The following is a 16,704-nucleotide window of genomic DNA, read 5'->3' as shown; positions in this document are numbered from 1 at the left end:
TCACCTTCGTTGGTGAGCTCTGAGGTGACTCGTGAGGCCGATATAGGAATGGCAGGTCGTTCACAGATATTACACAATTGGAAGGCTTCGTCTAGTACGGGAGGGGACGGCGGCAGCGTCTTTCCGACGTTGGCGCTTACCTGCCTCGGTATGCACTCGGGCTACTCGTGTGGTGCTCCTCTAAGCGTTACGGTGTGGAGTAATCGTCTCTCAGGTGAGGGGGTCGATTTGGCACTTTTTCAGGTTTGTCTTAAGATTGTCCTTATAACTTTTCAGTTCCCGCCAGCGTTATGTTTACTGTTCGTTAGGTGACTGTAAAATATCTGGATTGGCAGTCTATTGTCGTCCATGCGGTGGGTGACAGGTGGGAGCCGAGACACGGAAAGTGGGTTACATTAGAGAGAGTATTACTGTTAAGCTGGATGGATGGTGGAGGTGTGGCTGAACCAGGGGCAGGCTGAATGAAACTCTGAGTCTTACGTACATTCACCTCAAGGCCGAAGTGTGCATACGCGTAGGTGTTCAGGAACTCCTGGAGGTCGCGTTCAATGTGAGTGACGAGGGTGAGGTCGTCTGCTTACTGAAGTTCAGTAATGGAAGCTGCCCACACCTTTTTTCCTGCCTGGAGTCGTCTTATGTTGAAAAGATTCATCATCCAGTACTGGATGTCCACCCCGCCGGCTAAATTGGTACTGTGCTGAGTTGTGACTAGAGACTCCCGACATTCATCTCTGTCTGTCTCCGTCGCCACTCGTCCGTCGCCATAGGAATTTTTGGGGGTATAGGGGTTTTGCTGATGATGAGAAGTATGGTGAGCTGGATGATGGCTGCGCGTGAGTTGATCTATGTGGTGAGGCAGGAGCGCAGGCTGCAACCACACATCTTGGCTTCCTTTTCTTGATCCAGTGGTGCAAGTGTTGCAACGACTGGGGAGAGGGAGAGTTGTAATGGACTGTCGATAGCCCAGTTTGTTGGGTTTCGCCTTAATAGCCTGTCCGTCCGTCGTGCATTGTCTTCATCCGCCGGTGTAGTCGTTGGGCTCCCATGCTGGTCACCTCTTCCACTTATACCGCCGTTGGGATCTTACTGTACCTTTGTAAACGTGTCTGCCTGTTAGGGGGGTCACCGCAGATTTTTCGTTCGGGGTTTACTCCCGTAGCCTTGTACCTCCCAAGGTTAATCTACAAGGCAGCGGGGCAGTGGTTGGTAGGTGCCAGGACGTGTCCACATGCCAGTGGGCCTATACGTCATCCCTCTGGGGCCCACTGCTGCTCCGACATCTCCTACTGGTCAAGCCTGGGCCCAAGAGGCACCCAGTTATCGCGTGTTGCCACGAGAAGGCACAGAAGAAGTCTTGATGGTGAGGAGGCTGTGTACTGGCAGGGGAGACTTTTGCAAGTTTGCTTCCCTGTTCACCACGATGGCCGCCAGCGGTGGTAGCTGAAAGCGAGAGGGAGCAAACAGTGCTTGCACCTTAACACTAACATAATGCTGCCACACAGGACGCATTACACCACCATGTGTGCGCACCACACACAACACACACACACACACACACACCACACTACATCAAACAACCTACTGGTAATATCGTTAATACAAGACAAAGGTTCGTGTTGACCGACGTCACTCTGCTTTATCGGAATTTTCACTGTCAATATCACCAGAACTTACGACGCGACAGAATTAATTAATAGTGAAAATTCTTACAGGAATTCCGATATGATATTACGTGAGAAAATTATGCGTTGGGTCGACACTATTTTTCGGGGGTGGGCAGGAGTAGGTGGGGATGAGGTCTTAGGGATGGTGGGGTAGGGGTCTTGGGGATGGTGGGGGTAGGGGATGTGGGGATGGTGGGGGTATAGGGGTCTTAGGATGGTGGGGAGTGGGGTCTTGGGGATGTGGAGTGGGGTGGTGGGGGTGCAGGGATGAATTGAGGTGGGGGGTCTTAGGGATGGTGGGGTGGGGGGTCTTAGGGATGGTGGGGGTAGGGGTCTTAGAGGAAGGTGGGGGTAGGGGTCTTGGGGATGGATTTGGGGTGGGGGTCTCCTTATAGGGATGGTTGGGAGTGGGGGTCTTGGGGGAGGTGGCGGGGTTTGACCTATCTGAAGAATTTTTGTCTTGTTTTATTGGCGAGGCTGTTGTTGTTGATGTTTTGAGAAATTACATAAAGAAAAATATAATACTAATAATAATAAGTAGAAGAAGAACTTTACTTACAGAGTTAAATTCATCAACAAAAACAGGCAATCCTTGTTAAGTGTAGCCCTCTCCTTACACGGGTTTAAGACCTGAATATACAATAGTGTTTTGCCACATATATGAAACTTTAGTATTTTGTGTTATATTATATTGGTGTTTACGTGTTATCTTGCTATATTAACCTATAGTAATTTTTTTTCGTGTTATTGTGTTCTATATTAATGTTATATTTTCCTTACCTTCGTTATACACATACAGTGAGTTAACTATACCGTAATCATCAGCGTAAATCAAATATACAGTGTAAATGTTAGTATACAATTAAAGGCTACTGTACACGGTATACTAATCCTTCGGTACACAGAGAGGTCTAACGTCTCGGCACTGCATTCGACTGTCATCACTTCCCCAACTGTAATGTCAGGTTCACGATTATAATTCTCCGTTTATTTCGATTTCTCGCCAAAGTTATGTTACTGGGTGATAAACTGAATCATAACACCTGTAAATCAAAATCTAATTCTAAAAAAAAAATTTTACATGATCATTTAGAAATAAAACTCCTAAGTAACAGATCATTGGTGTATAGATAGGGAGCTGTAATTCTTATAACTTTTAATTACTGATGAACTAGTGTAATTATTAAACTACTTACGTTATCAATGACCTTAGTTCTGAAGCACATACATAACATTATATTATCATCATCATCATCATCATCAATCATCATAATCATCATCATCAAGAACAAATGCTACTGTAGATTAGAAATGCGAATTAAAAGAACTTAGTTAAATTAAACCAAACTTCTCATTATTTAGACAATTGAAATAATCTGGTATTTTAATACCTGATTCCAGTTGGGTGTTGCTCAAGCTGGCACGAGTAATTGAAATTAAACCGGGTCGTCACTAAGCTTGATTACAATGGCTGGTATTGAACAGGTGGATTTTAATAAGACTAATGGCTTATCTCTATCATCGGCTTTTGGTGTCAGAACGAGCTGGTGAGAGTCGGCAGTGTCTGTTAAGTTGTGCTGGCAGAGGCTCCTGGGTGATAGTGACAGATACCATTTAATAGCACGGGGAAAATCTCTGAAATAGCACTGGGGAAGTTTGTTAAATAGCACGGGGAAAATCTCTGAAATAGCAGAAAATCTCTGAAATAGCACTGGGGAAGTTTGTTAAATAGCACGGGGAAAATCTCTGAAATAGCACGGGAAAAATCTCTGAAATAGCACGAGGAAAGTTTGTAAAATAGCAAGGGGAAAAGTCTGTTAGCTTACACTGGCAAACAGCTAGCCAACACACACACACACACACGAGAGAGAGTAACACCTGATACTCCGAGATATAAACAATTACACATATGGTCCCTCACAAACCCTCGTCGCCTCGCCATAAATGAAATTCCAAACCTTATTGCAGTCAGGAGCAACTCGAAGAATCATCTTACAGATATATTACCATCGTTAGTGTCTCTTCTTGTTCGTTATTTTGGCTTATGTTTGGTGGTTCGAGTTCTAGGGTTGTTAGCAGCATTATTCACCGAGCCGTTTAGTTAGAGGTGATTCGACTACCTGGGTTGTTAAGTCTTTTTCTATCTTTTAAGTATTGATCTACGAGTTTCTTCCACTCTATTTTGCCACCTATGAATCTCTCTCTCTCTCTCTCTCTCTCTCACAGGTACCAGTTCTAAAGTAATTCCCTCTCAATGCATCTCGGTTCTCAGAGGGGAGGGATTTAATACTGAAATAAATCTTCTTTCTGTGGCAACAATGCACTGGTAATTTCAGCATATGCTTTTGTGCACAGATTGATGTGTGGTGAGCGAGATCTAGGTAGTGATTCCCTGGAGTTTGGTGGAGCAGAAATATACGATGAATAGGAGAGAGGGGGATACATACATACATACATACATTACATACATACATTACATACATACATACATACATACATACATACATACATATATACATACATACATATACAGACAGACGGACATAGTGGAAGATATCGTAATGTGTGAGATAGTAATAGTCTAGACCACCGACTCGTGACAATAAGTAACTTTAGGAAAAACTTTCTATGGAAGGAAACTTTTTTTTCCTTATCTGTAGAATAACCCCTAAAACATAGCTGGAGGAATTGCAACTTTCTTACTCTTTTGTTAGGAGTAAATACAGTCATTACACGCCTGGATAACGAGGCCTTGTTTGGTCTCCTTCAGTTGACAATTAGGTAAGATAATTTAACCTAACCTAACCTAACCTAACCTAACCTAACCTAACCTATCCTCTCCTATCCTCTCCTGTCCTAAACTATCCTAACCTGAAAATAATGTACGTACTTCCATCTTAGGTTAGTGTAACAAATTTTCCTACTTATTTTCATGTTACGTAAATATTTATTTCGTGTAACATATTGTAATTTATCGTTTGTGTTAATGTTTGTGTTAGATTAATAAACTACTGTACAGTTTGTTGTTAGTACCAAACACAGTGGCTGGTCTGACTTGATGTATCTATATGATTCACAGTTTATGAGCACGAGTCGGAACATCGTATCCTTCTAGTGAACATCAGTTGACCAATCATTATCTTCCCTGAGCTTACAGTCCACTTAGAATCTAGGAAACCTATAACCAATGAGAATTCTGTTGCCCCATATAAAAATACGTTCCCACTCACATCGGGTCACCAGAAGACTCACCCGCAGTACTTGGTTTCTCTCCGCGCTGCAGGACCTTAGTATCTTGCCGTCTTTGTCTCTGTCTTATATAAGGTAACGTAACCTCAGCCATTGCTCTAGACCTGGTATTGTCTCGCCTCTCACCTTCCTACGTGACTAACGGTAAATACTCTTCCCTGTGTACTTGTGACTGTTCGTGTGGTGACTCTCAGGTTTTCCATATTTATGTTGTTTGTATAACCTCTACTCTGAACTGCCATATGTTATTAAGCTTCATGGTAACTATTTACGTAACTGTTCGTTATTAATTTACTCCGTATTTGTTGTCATAGACTTAGTGTAAATAGTTATAAGTTAATTATAGTTACTGTTGTTTTTATACTTATTCGTTCACTTCACCACATTTACCCTTGTCGAGAGTAATAATATTTGAAACACTACTTTATTGTTTATGTTATATAGAGAAGTAGAGCTGATCCTCTCCTATTGAACCCTCTCTCCTCACAGTTAGACTCATACATATAGACTAAACAGGTCATAATCTTGGGTTCCTTGGTTAGGTTAGGTTACGTTACGGTACGTTACGTATAGTTTGTGTTATTTACGATAAATCTTCGGTCGCTGGCAAATCTTCTTCGGTATGGTGCCACGCTGTTCATGTATAAAACGCCGACCAAGTCAAAATCGCTAGAGAAACAATACGAAAATAACTGTAAATCCTGGTTAATTAGTAGTTTATTATTAACTTAGTAAAAGTTTAAAATCATGTATTTATCTTTTTTTTTTCAAGCGTTATTAGTTTTTCTTGTATACAGAACGAAAAAGTTAATGCGTGTGAAACGTTAGTCTTTTAGCGTTCACATAGACAGTTGATAATTGCGGCTCCTCGTCGACGTAGACATTCAGAACAAAAAGAAATTCGAAAAAAATAGAAAAGCGTTAATTCCTCCAACTTTTTTTATATTAGAGAGAGAGAGAGGGAGGGAGGGGGTAAAAAAGAGGGAGAGGAAAAAAAATAGAGAGTAAGAGTGGATGATGAAGGGATTTGTGGAATTTTGGAGAGGGATACTTGTAGAATAGGGGAGAGGTGAGATAGGAGAGGAGGGAGCATATGAGGTGTAGTAATAGTAGTGATGGTGGTAGCAGTAGTAGTAGTAGTAGTAGCAGTAGTGGTAGAACAAGAAGTAATAGTAGTAGTAGTAGTAGTAAAATAGGAGAGAAATAAATAAAGGGAATGGAGATAAAGAGAGAAAGAGAGAGAGGGGTGATAAAAATTAAGAAAATATGATAATAGTTGGACTCTGATGCTTGAGGCGGGAAGTTTATGTTGTCAGTTATGTGTGTATGGAGCCTCAATGACCTTTGGGGGGTTCAGGAGCCAGGGGGTCGGGAGCCAGGGGGGGGAGCCAGGAGGGTTCTGGACCAGGGGGTGTCTAATGGATGGGGGAGGGGAGGAGTCGTCAAGGCCAGAGGGAGGTAAAATGACTAAACTTGGCTAGTGGGCTATTTGGGTAATAGCCTAATTTAAAATTACAATAAGGCTAAGTCTATTATTGCTCTAAGTTTTTATTAAAAATGTTTTCTCGTAGAATATTAAGTCAAGACAATAGGCAGGTACACCTTGTTGAGAATTCGTACCTTTATAAATATTTTCTCATCATTATTTTTTTCATTAGTAACATCATTATGTATAAGGGTGACGCCAGAGGACTTGTACTGTACACGGTGACTCTCTCAGCTCAGAGCCTACAAGGTTGATGGGTCGCTTAGTGTCATAACCACACACTACAACTATCTCTTGTTTCCTGGGCGTTGTTGACACACTCGGTCATTCTCTTATACTAAGCCCCCGGTCTGTGCGTATGCCACCATAGTAGACGCTGTGAAGGATGCAGGACTCAGACTGACATCCTACACCACCATGGTAGACGCTGTGAAGGATGGAAAACATGGACTGACATCCTACACCACCATGGTAGACGCTGTGAAGGATGCAGGACTCAGACTGACATCCTACACCACCATGGTAGACGCTGTGAAGGATGGAAAACATGGACTGACATCCTACACCACCATGGTAGACGCTGTGAAGGATGCAGAGCTCAGACTGACATCCTACACCACCATGGTAGACGCTGTGAAGGATGCAGGGCTCAGACTGACATCCTACACCACCATGGCAGACGCTGTGAAGGATGGAAAACATGGACTGACATCCTACACCACCATGGTAGACGCTGTGAAGGATGCAGCTCAGACTGCATCCTACACCACCATAGTAGACGCTGTGAAGGATGCAGGCTCAGACTGACATCCTACACCACCATAGTGAACGCTGTGAGAGATGCAGGGCTCAGACTGACATCCTACACCACCATGGTAGACGCTGTGAAGGATGCAGGGCTCAGACTGACATCCTACACCACCATGGTAGACGCTGTGAAGGATGCAGGACTCAGACTGACATCCTTTACCACCATGGTAGACGCTGTGAAGGATGCAAAACATGGACTGACATCCTACACCACCATGGTAGACGCTGTGAAGGATGCAGGGCTCAGACTTACATCCTACACCACCATGGTAGACGCTGTGAAGGATGCAGGGCTCAGACTGACATCCTACACCACCATAGTATTGGGCAACTGTGAAGGATGCAAAACATGGACTGACATCCTACACCACCATAGTAGACGCTGTGAAGGATGCAGGACTCAGACTGACATCCTTTACCACCATGGTAGACGCTGTGAAGGATGCAAAACATGGACTGACATCCTACACCACCATGGTAGACGCTGTGAAGGATGTAAAAAACATGGACTGACATCCTACACCACCATGGTAGACGCTGTGAAGGATGCAGGGCTCAGACTGACATCCTACACCACCATGGTAGACGCTGTGAAGGATGCAGGGCTCAGACTTACATCCTACACCACCATGGCAGACGCTGTGAAGGATGCAGGGCTCAGACTGACATCCTACACCACCATGGTAGACGCTGTGAAGGATGCAGGACTCAGACTTACATCCTACACCACCATGCAGGATGCAGGCCACGAGACAACAATGATAACAAACAGTAAAACAAAACAGACGTCAGCATCCAACGACTGTGATTTAGGAAGTGAAAGTAATTAATAATAGTCGAGGTTTCTGACACAATCATCATCATTTTGACACCAAGAAGATAAGTTGAGCAAATTTAAAATATTAAAATTCGAGGATATTAACACCTACTGCTGTGCCCTGTTTGTTTACAAATCTGTCAATCACTTGCTTGACAATAATTATTTCCAGTTCTGGAATAATCAAAGATACAACTTAAGGCACCCAGAGCTACTAAGACCACCCCCCCCCCCCCCCATGCGCTCCTCTCAGTCCCAGACCTCCATAAAATATAATGGTGTGAAGGTGTGGAACAACTTACTTCCACCCATACCGAGCAAAGACTATTCTCCCTTCCTTTAAATCCTCTAAAAAAATATATCTATTGTCTAAGTATTAATATTTTTTTATAATACCTACTTTATATTCCTACCTTTATTGTACCATCAAAACCATTATATAAAAAATTGTCATGTTGATACACAGACGTTACCATTACAATTATCATATTTGGTGACAAGACATGATACTGACAACTTCTGCCCTCTTGTATCACCTTTATACAAACCAGCTATCAACTCCACTCTAAAATATTTATATATTCTAATATAAATGTAAAAATAAAAATAAATAAATAACGAAGTGATAAACGTAGTAAAATTCTGATATGTTCTTATTACCACCATGCTATGTGTACTATTACAGATGATATTAAATGTTACATAATACTTCCTTGGGATAAATGTACAGTATATATCAGGTGCCTACAAGAGAGCTCAGGTTCTCAACTGGCTCAGCCATGTTAGTATTGTTATTATTATCCACTCTGTATCTGTGTTTTTCGAACTGAATAAACTTAAAATATCAATATTGATCTTATGACCTTCCCACGAGCGGTTCTCACATTGGTAGCCGAGCACATGTTTGGAACAGAGCGATTCGTATACTCTTTAATAATCCGGTGACTGTGGTGATGATTCTTGTGTCTTGTAAATAAATAATAGTAGAGGAAACTTTTTAATAAATGACTGAATCAAATGCTAACATGAAAACATTCCTCTAACCTGTGGCTTGCGATCTGTGTCCTGACCAAGACGCCGCTGATTCTTAAAAAAATCCGGCATTTATAAATCTTTGGTAAAATTCTGTTCTGGTAAAATTCTGTTCTGTCAGCTCTAACAACAATGGGATTTTTCGGTGGTGGTGGTGACAACGACGGCGGCATCGGCGGCGGCGGGGAGTCAGTCTGTGGTGGTGTCGCACTTGTCGGGTGGTGGCAACAAAGATTCCACACAAGAACAATAACACCCATGACTGGAATGCCGCGAGAAAAAGAGAGTTAGAGAGAAAGTGAAAGTGGGTATATTTTATAATTTCTCCGTGATTTTGCCCGCGTGTTTGGCTCACTGAATTTATCATCCCCGGAACAGGAGAGGAAAATATTGCGCAGGAGGTGACGTATGTTGTGTCGCCTCTGATTGGCTGCGTCTCACTCTGGGGGAAAAATAAAACGTAAACTAAATTTTTTATGACAAAAAATCCGGGTGTGTTTGATTTGATATTTGGTTAATTAATTGAAATACTGTTTCCAATTTACGTAGGGAAATTTTTATTTGTTACAATGTTTTCGTTTTGGTGTTCATGTTTTTGTTTGTATAATACAGTCGGTGTTTTTGTTTTGTTTTTATTTTCAGGAAATACTAAAGGATATGACATAAATTTCGCACAAACATTTTCTACTCATGTAAATACAACGACCCGTGTTTAACAGTGTTTGAACTCATCATAATTCACCGCGAGAAAAACTAGTTCTTGTTTATATATGAATAACAGAAATAATTGAACAACTTTCACATTGTATCAGTAAACTAAATTACATCCGGGAGTTGTTGTTTTAGTCGAATTTGTTCCTATCTCTTGGGATCTACTATTGTTATGTGCTTCTTCAGTTATGGCTAGGCCGCTATTGAGCCAATGTCTCTACACGTCTCCCTACTTGATCTGCCTAACATATATCTTTCCATACTCCTTGAAACACTTTATTGTTTTTTGTATTTCTCTCTGAATTCACTTGCTTTATTACACCTCCAGCAGTGATGATAGACCTTGATAAAATATTCAATACTTTATACAGAGGATCGTTATGCCTTTGTTTTCTGTTTATATTGCGTTGCCAAGGTGACCCGCCATCCTGACCCGTAATTCTATGTATCTTGATTACTTTCCACTTGATAGGGCAGATGACCCTTAAGTTACCGTACTCAAAAGGTTGAAATATCTCACTCCAGTAAATTATCATTACTCCGAGTTAAGTTTTTCGTGTACTCAGGGTTTAGTTATCATACTTCGAGTTAAAATTATCGTATTACTCGAGTTAAGTTATCGTACTTCAGGGGTTAAGTTTTTCCGTACTCAGGGTTCAAGATTATCATACTTCGAGTTAAGTTTTCGTACTCCAGGGTTTAAGTTATCATACTTCGGGGGTTAAGTTATCGTACTCCGAGGATTAAGTTATCGTACTTCGGGGGTTAAGTTTTCGTACTTCGGGGGTTAAGTTATCGTACTCCGGGGGTTAAGTTATCGTACTCCGGGGATTAAGTTATCGTACTTCGGGGGTTAAGTTATCGTACTTCGGGGGTTAAGTTATCGTACTTCGGGGGTTAAGTTATCGTACTCCGGGGGTTAAAGGTGTCGCATTACAGAGATTATCGTACATTAGTGGTTAAATTTTATCGTTGTCTTGGGGTTAAGTAATCGTTTCCAATTTACCGAATATTGTTGAACCTAAAATGTAGAACTTTTAACCTGTAAAATAGGTTCGAGAAATTATAACTTAAATTATACTTTGAACGTAGAATTTTGAACTTAATTATTTAAGAAAAAAACTAACTTTAATTGTACCTAAAACTGAAAGCATGAGATGTAGAACTTCTTGTGTTGACCTAAGAACCTTTATATCAGAACTTAGACACTAGAACTTTAAAACCCCAAGGTCACAATTTTTAACTTGAAGATAGAGAATCGACATCTTCTCCTCTTCCTCCTCCTCCTTCTTCCTTCTCCCCTTCTTCCATTTCATCACCCGCTTCTTTTTTTTTTCATCTTCCAATCCCTTCCTCTTCTATCTCATTTTCCTTTTGTCCCTTCCTCTTATATTTTCTATTCCTCCTTATCCCCCTTTTCTCCATCCTCTCCTCCTCATCCTCCTCCTCCTCTTCCTTCTATCTTCTTCCTCCCCCTCCCTCCTCTTCCCGTTCCTCTTCCTCCTCCTTCTCCTCCCTCCCATCCCTTTTCGTCATCTGCTCTCCCCTTCCCGTTCTTCCTCCTCCTCCTCCTCCACCTCCTCTTCTTCTTCCTCCTCCTCCTCCACCTCTTCTTCTTCTTCCTCCTCCTCCTCCACCTCCTCTTCTTCCTCCTCCTCCTCTCTCTCCTCACCTTGTGGGATGTGCAGGAAATTTCCGTCATCGTAAGTTTGTTGTCGTAACAGAAGAAATACTCACCCTTGACCATTATACGATAGTCTATACTCGTAAACTGGAGATGAGACAGACAGACAGACAGACAGACAGACATTTAGATGGAGTTTGAGAGACAGAGGCAATGAGAGAGTGTGAAAAACAGACAGACAGGCAGACAAACAGACAACGAGAGACAGACAAACAGACAAACACAATATGAGAGAGAGTGAGAGACAATATGAGAGAATGAGAGCGAGAGACATTATGAGAGAGAGAGAGAGCGAAAGACAATATGAGAGAAAGAGCGAAAAACGAAAGATAGAGTTCAGGGGGAGAGTGAGATAGTTAGACAGAGAGTGGAGGAGAGAGAGAGTGAGTGAGACAGAGAGAGTGAGTGAGACAGAGAGAGTGAGTGAAACATAATGAAAGAGTTCATTTAGATTAAGTCTACTGTACCGTATGTGTACTCTATATGTCATTTTAAAGACGCCATTAATTACTTTTACCACGTATCCGGAGATGAGAGAGAGAGAGAGAGAGAGAGAGAGAGAGAGAGAGAGAGAGAGTAGCAGTGTCAATTATACGTCATATTGAAACGCATTTATAATTTGGTAGTATTTCCTCATAACTGGTGAAATTGGGAGGCCTGACTTCAAATACCTGGGGAAAATTGGGAGATCTGACTTCAAATACCTGGGGAAAATTGGGAGGTCTGACTTCAAATACCTGGGGAAAATTGGGAGATCTGACTTCAAATACCTGGGGAAAATTGGGAGATCTGACTTCAAATACCTGGGGAAAATTGGGAGGTCTGACTTCAAATACCTGGGGAAAATTGGGAGATCTGACACTGGGGACACTGAGGATTTAGTATAACTGATTATCACATCTTTACTAACAGACACTGATCAAGGCCGTCACACACAACAGACACTGATCAAGGCCGTCACACACAACAGACACTGATCAAGGCCGTCACACACAACAGACACTGATCAAGGCCGTCACACACAACAGACACTGATCAAGGCCGTCACACACAACAGACACTGATCAAGGCCGTCACGGAAAAAAATGATGGAAGTCAAATTAAGTTATTTTTCGTAAATTGTGGAAGTCAAATCTAAATCTTTACTAAAATACTGGAAGTCAAATCACGATCTTAAATACCAAAATACTAGAAGTCAACTTATAACCCTTACTGAAATACTGGAAGTCAAATTAAGAGTTTTACTACTTGCATGAAAACGACTTTGCATCACACACACACACACACACACACACACACACACACAAACACACTGATAGCTTACACGTAAATACAATATATCAATATGTATAAAGTCTAAAGATCATTCAAGTTTGTCAAGGAGAAAGATCGTAACTGAAGTGTAAAATATTAATAGCGAATTATATCACCCATTCGTAAGATAATTTATATATAGGAGTTGTTGCTTCAGTTTCTTATTTGTTTGTTTTTGTTTTTTTGCTTATTTAGGTTATGTTTATCAGTATGGTTAAGTTAGGTTAGGTTTTTTTTTTTTTTTCATTGACCCAAAAGGAACTGAAACGAAATATAGCGAATCGAAATTATTTATTGATGGTCCCGTTATAGAAGTCAATACCAAATTAAATCGACCAATCATAATCATATAGCATCCATTCCTTTCCCTCAAATAGACCAATCATGCTACAATACCCCGATACGTTCCCTTTAAATCGACCAATCATATCGTAGTATTCATTCATTTCCCTTGAATAGACCAATCATGTTACAGTACCCCGATACTTTCCCTTTAAATCTACCAATCATATCGTAGCATCCACTTTTTTCCTTAAATAGACCAATCATGTTACAGTACCCAGATACTTTCCCTTTAAATCGACCAATCATATCGTAGCATTCATTCCGTTCCCTTAAATCGACCAATCATGTTACGATACGCCCCCTTATTACCTCCCCTTATAGAGTCTCATAGTAGATAACTCAATTTTATCTCATTTAATTATATTCTGGAAAATCGTTCCCAGAAGCAAGTGGAAGAAACAAAAGAAAACGGAACTAATAACAGAAAACGGAACTAATAACAGAAAACGGAACTGATAACCCATACGGAACTAATAACAGAAAACGGAATAACCAAACAGAACTAATAACAGAAAACGGAACTGATAATGAAAACGATAAATAAATAAATCAAGAATAAAAAGAAGAAGACAGAAAAAATAAAGTCTTAAGTGTTGAGCTGCAAGATTTTAAACTCTCGAGATAACATTAAAAATTCTAATGAACAGTTCAGTAACGAGTCAGGTTTAGGATCAAAGTTTGGGTCTCTTGTTGCTCACTGTAAGCACCACACTATTCAGCTTCTCGGTAAAAAGAAAAAAATATATAATCTCACTTTTCTGGGAGTTGCACAGTGTGGACGGGTTGGGTAACATGTTCGCTGGACTAGTTGGGAAGCAAGTGAAATCTAACCTAACCTAACCTAACCTAACCAAGCCAAAGCATATTTAACTTACCCTAACCTTACCTAAAAAAAATACCTAGCCTTACCTAATACTTCATTTAACTTAGCCTAGCCTAATCCTAAATTATCCTTGGTTAAGTTAGGTTGGGTTAGGTTAGGTAAGGTAAGGTCAGGTTAGGTTAGGTTCGTGTCGTCCGTTGCTGCCTCCATAAACAAGACACAGTTTAGCTTCCGTGTCCGTGTACACATGATGGTATTTATCGTGTACACAGAGGGTGAGGGGGGGGGGTGACGGGGAGAGTAGGGGGGATACAGACGGGAGGTGGGGAGAGGCGCACCCATGTTGGGGAAGGTGTGTGTGTTGGGGCAAGCTTTCATTTCCCCAATTTGTACCCGAGTCATCGTCAACATGTGAGAATGGTGGTGGTGGTGGTAGCAGTGGTGGTGGAGGTAGTGATGATTATGGTGATGGAGGTAATGGTGGAGGTAATGGTGGTGGAGGTAGTGGTGGTGGAGGTAGTTGTGGTGATGGTTGGAGGTAGGGGTAGTATAGTAGAGGTAGAGATAGTGGTGAAGGTAGTTGTGGTAGTAGTAGTGGTGGTGGAGGTAGTGGTGGTGATGGATATAGTGGTGGAGGTAGTGGTGGTGGAGGTTGTAGTGGTGGGGGCAGTAGTGGTGGTGGAGGTAGTAGTAGTAGTAGTTACTGTGGTGGTGGGGGAGGTAGTGGTGGTGGTGATGATAGTACTAGTGGTGGTAGTGGTGGTAGTGATGATAGTAGTAGTGGTGGTGGTGGAAGAGGTAGGTGGGAGGTAGTAGTGGTGGAGGTGTAGGTGGGAGGTAGTGGTGTGGGAGGTAGTAGGGTGGGAGGTAGTAGTGGTGGGAGGTAGTGTGGTGGTGGCATGTAGTGGTGGGAGGTGGTAGTGGTGGGAGGTGTAGTGGTGGTGGTGAGGTAGTGGTGGAGGTGGTGGGTAGGTGGTGGAGGTAGTGGTGGGTGTAGTGGTGGTGGAGGTAGTAGGGTGGAGGTGGTGGTGGTGGTAGCAGGAGGTAGTGGTGATGGAGGTGGTAGTGGTGGGAGGTAGTAGTGGGGGAGGTGGTGGAGTGCATGGTGGTGGGAGGTAGTGGTGGTAGAGGTAGTGGTGGAGGGGTAGTGGTGGTGGGGAGGTAGGGGTGGGGAGGTAGTAGGTGGAGGTAGCAGTGGGTGGGAGGTGGGGAGGTAGTGGTGGTGGGAGGTACTGGTGGTGGAGGCATTGTGGTGGGAGGTGGTGGTGGTGGTGGTGGGAGGGGAAGGGTGGTGGGAGGGTAGTGGTGGGAGGTAGTGGTGGTGGGAGGTAGTAGTGGTGGGAGGTGGTGTGGGAGGAAAGAGGTGGTGGTAGTGGTGGTGGAGGTAGGTAGGATGGTGGAGGTAGTGGGTGGGTGGAGGTACTAGTGGTGAAAGTAGTAGGAGGTGGTGGTGGTGGTGGTGGGAGGTGGTAGGAGGGTGAGGTGGGTGGTGGTAGCGATGGAGGTAGTGGTGGTGGAGGTGGTGGGTAGGTAGCGGTGGAGGTGGTGGTAGTGGAGGTAGTGGTGGTGGAGGTACTGGTGGTGGAGGTAGTGGTGGTGGAGGTAGTAGTGGTGAAGGTAGTGGTAGTGGAGGTAGTGGTGGTGGAGGTAGTGGTGGTGGAGGTCGTCACTCCTCTCACCAGACTTTTACGGCAAACTTTTTCCCCCAGACAAGAGATTAAATTTTATTTTAATTGCATTGCGTCTTATTTCTGATCTCGCGGGTTTCCTTTTTCTTTTTAACTTTTCGTGTGTCTCTCTTTCCTGTCGTCTCTTTATATATCTTTCATTTGAATTTAAGTAAAGTTCAGACGTAACTTTGTTTGATATTCGACCAGCGTCTAGTTTTAGGAGTGGCTTACTTACCTGTTAATGACCCGAAGTTCTCACAGGTTTGTTTACCACACCTGCTTCTTGGTCTAAATTTGTCTTGGTATCTTTACACGTTTTTTTTTCTTCTCATTCGTAAAGAGGATTCAGAGTCAAGGTGTTGTTCCACTTACCATCACTTTGGTCTATCGTTAAAAGAAAAAAAAAGATCCCATGTATTTTCTTCTTTCTCTTTTTGTTTATGAATGATTCTTACAATTAGTCCCCGTGGTGACTCTCTCAAACGTTCACCTGGTAAATTAATGTTCCAAGACGGTATTGTAATTCTCTATATGAATAACTTCTCACAGCAAGACATAATCATCATACAATACTTCATCAAGTAATAATATCCGATAAGAGAAACTCGGTTCACCAGGTTCATGGTCTTCATGGTCAGCTTGGTAATTATGTTCCTGAGGGCCACAAGATCACGGTGATGGTAGTGTCGCGTGCCGGGCCAGGCGGGGCGGGCGAGCGAGAGAGGGAGGCAGCGGCTGTAGTGGCGTAGCGTCCACACCCGTCCACAGCGGCAGCCGGGCCAACACTGGGGCCAACATGGAGCCTAGCGCCGCCAACACCCACCCACCTACGGCACCAAAGTCCACTTCCCCGCTGCCAGGACCACCAGAACCTCTAACCTGAAGTGTCCTACTTATCTACTACAGTGGTCCTCTCTACTGTGCCATGGTATAAGCTAACTGTATAGTATAATAAACCACCTCCACAATACCAGGCAAATCTAAGGCCACATCACAGTTGACCTAACTTTTGTGCTTCATGCCTCATCTACCACAGCTGACCTTCCTTCTTGTTATTATTTCTCTATACCTTCCTCTGCTCAGATCACCATTATCTTCA

At 42.7% G+C, this 16,704-nt stretch overlaps 1 protein-coding gene across 1 annotated transcript in view; it reads right to left on the bottom strand.

The window, feature by feature from the left end:
• Window positions 1-16,402, bottom strand: part of LOC121855915 (obscurin-like) — a 65,448-nt gene extending 49,046 nt beyond the window's left edge. Inside the window, exon 1 of the mRNA XM_042351112.1 lies at window positions 15,841-16,402. The gene's annotated coding sequence lies outside the window, so the exon portion shown is untranslated. The remainder of the gene's footprint in view (window positions 1-15,840) is intronic.
• Between the last annotated feature and the right edge of the window lie 302 nt (window positions 16,403-16,704).

This window comes from Homarus americanus, unplaced genomic scaffold, assembly GCF_018991925.1.
Source record: "Homarus americanus isolate GMGI-L3 unplaced genomic scaffold, GMGI_Hamer_2.0 scaffold1024, whole genome shotgun sequence".
NCBI classification, from domain to species: Eukaryota; Metazoa; Arthropoda; class Malacostraca; order Decapoda; family Nephropidae; genus Homarus; species Homarus americanus.
Note: the sequence above shows the minus strand (reverse complement) of the source record. Positions and strands in the feature narration are given on the sequence as shown.